The sequence below is a fragment of the Octopus bimaculoides genome, chromosome 5 (genome assembly GCF_001194135.2).
Source record: "Octopus bimaculoides isolate UCB-OBI-ISO-001 chromosome 5, ASM119413v2, whole genome shotgun sequence".
In the NCBI taxonomy this organism is placed as follows: Eukaryota; Metazoa; Mollusca; class Cephalopoda; order Octopoda; family Octopodidae; genus Octopus; species Octopus bimaculoides.
This window is the reverse complement of record NC_068985.1, coordinates 77,282,181-77,285,057: the sequence shown is the minus strand read 5'-3', so window position 1 is coordinate 77,285,057 and position 2,877 is coordinate 77,282,181.

Below are 2,877 nucleotides of genomic sequence, written 5' to 3'. Positions count from 1 at the left end.
ACATCCAACATATATTTTAATTTTTACTCCCTTATTTCCCTTTATGCTTGCTATATCTTTCCCTTTCCAAAATAACTTCTTATATTGAACCCAACTATTTCCCTCTATTTTACTTTCTGATATCGTCTCTGTTGAAGGGATATCCCTCATATCCTTGAAACAGTTGTAAGTCTACCTTTCTCTTTATAAACGTGCAAGAAATTTCACATTGCGGTGGCCTTGTTGTCTCATTTTATTTAACACAAACACACATTTATACATACACACACATGCATATAGCACTGCAATACTCTGGTCTTAGAATTCCTGCCACTGTTGGAATCTGGCCTGCAATTCGTTTACCTTAAACGAGTCGAGGACCTCCGACGATTCGCTCTGGGTCTCGACAACGGTGTTAAAACGGCGACCTTTGAGCTGCATTTTGATCTGTGAAAGAAATGGAAGTCCGCTAAATCTGGTGAATAGAATGGGTGCAGAAGCGATACCTTGTTTTGCGCGAAAAACCCAAGAGTGAGAGAGCTCGGTGACAAGGTGCATTGTTGGGAATCCACTTTTTCGCGCTCTGCAGGTCCGGTCATTTTTGCCTAATGTCTTCTCTCAAACGCTTCAAAACAGTAGTAGAACTGTCGATTGACGGTCTGGCCTTAGAGAACGAATTCGCGATGCAGAATAGCACATACACGGATGTGATGCACGTGGAAGGTCTTCCACATCGCTCAGTGCCTAGGGACGTACTTCCTCTTTCGAAGCATCTGTGCCACTCGAACCATTGCGTGTAACCGATTGTTCCGTCGCCGTAATCTTACTGAAATTTTTGATACTACGTCGTAGATATTTAATTGGTTGGCAACAATCTAACAACCCTACACTCAAAGATTCCCTGCTTCCTCACTGTTTCATTTATCACTTCTATATGAAGCTAGTTAGCTCTACAGACTCACTCCACTTAGTGCCATGATTCGCTTCATCCAAAAGCTTTATCTATCTGTACAAGAGATTTTACAAACCGCTGTACATCACATTTTATTATATGACTAATTTGCTGCCGATAAACTCAACAAGGAACATTCTAAGTGGTAACTAGGTTGGATAGAAATAGAAACCAGATACCTCTCATACAACACACTATCGTTTCAAATAAATGAAGTTATAATCAATGCATGGTCATGACTAGAACACTTCTGATCAGACGTTTCTGTTCGATCAGGAGCTCAACAGCTACAATAAAATCTTTATGCAGCCTTGAATTGCAAGAAAGGCATTCCTCTGAAGACCATTCTTTTGAAAGCCTTTCCTCGTCCACTTATTTTTCTTCATTTTTCACCTTACATATGCACAAGATGAACATAAACTTCAGAAACTGAGGATGGCTGCAAATGTCATGTTCTCAACCACCACTCCTCTTTTGACTAATTTATGTATACTACATTTAATTATTTTGTGTAAGTATAAAAACATACATATATAAATGCATACGTATGTAGGCGTGTATATGTGTATGTCTTTATCTACGTAAGTGTATGTGTGTGTGTGTGTGTGAGTGCGTGTGTTTGTGTGTGTGCACACATCTACATACACATATATGTACGCATACACTCTTGTATTATTCTTTTACTATTTTCAGTCATTTGACTGCAGCAATGCCGGAGCACCGCCTTACGCACGCACACACGCACGTACGTACGTACGTACATATGTATGTATCGGAATTTCATTATATGGCTGGAAAGCTTGTTAAACGGTGTTGGTATATCTTTTGTGGAATAACCGATCCCCGTACATCTCCATCTTATCCAAGCGACGGTAGGTTCCAAAGCTATACGAACTCAATTCTTCGACAAATAATATGCCAACTCCGTCTAACAAGCTTTCCCGCCATATAATTAACTTCCTATAAATACATTACTACTACTCAAAAGTGGACACTGGTCTACATAATACCCTATCTAGACAGGGCCTGGGAGACTCGATGCAATTCGTCCACATCGGCACATCCGGGAAATCCAGTCGGTATTTCTCAGACAGTTGGAAATGTCTGAGCAGGTTTGAGAGGCTCTTAACACACCATCTTGTATCTGCTACTCCCACACAGTCCAAAAGTGCGTCTAAGACGGCGTTCCAATCACCAACTAACACTACAGGTCAGTACGTTCCTAAGAAAACATCCAGACATCTACAGAAATCCAGCTTTCCTGCTCCTCTCAGAGCATAGACTGCCACCAGTCTGATTGCAGCCCCGTCAAAGTTGTTCAAAACTAGGAGCACTAACATACCTTCTGAGTCCAAGAAGATAATCCTATCTTGGGACTCAGGCTTGTGTGGAACAGCTCTGCGGTTCCGCCTCCCATGCTTTGTTGACATAGAGGTGAATATATCTCGTATCTACTGAAAACGGGTACGAAACCTTGTCGGTCGGTGAGTCCGGCTTCACTGATGGCCATTACATTGATGCTTAGTAATCTGAAGTCGTGTAGTAGATGGCCTTGTTTCCTAGGTGACACCTGAATATATGAATTTATACTACCTACTCTGTGCAACTCCATATTAGATTAAGGTACAGAAGTAGAAAAGGCTACTTAAAGCAATTTAGTCGGCGAGGAGAGAATGGATGTTGCGTCCCTATAGGTATATGTGGATGTTTCCACGAGCAGTTCTTTATATAGTCTTCGAAATATTAAATAAGTGACAACAGAATTTGACAAAGAATGGTAAGAAGAAAAAGAACTACAAAAATCCAGTTGCTTACAGCATCTAGATTTCCCTTGCAATCACCCATCTAAGTACTAACTAGACTGAACGTTACACAACTTAGGTGATCCGACGCTAAATGGTGATTTTCTCGTGATATGGCCTTAAACGCTACGTAACGAATAAATT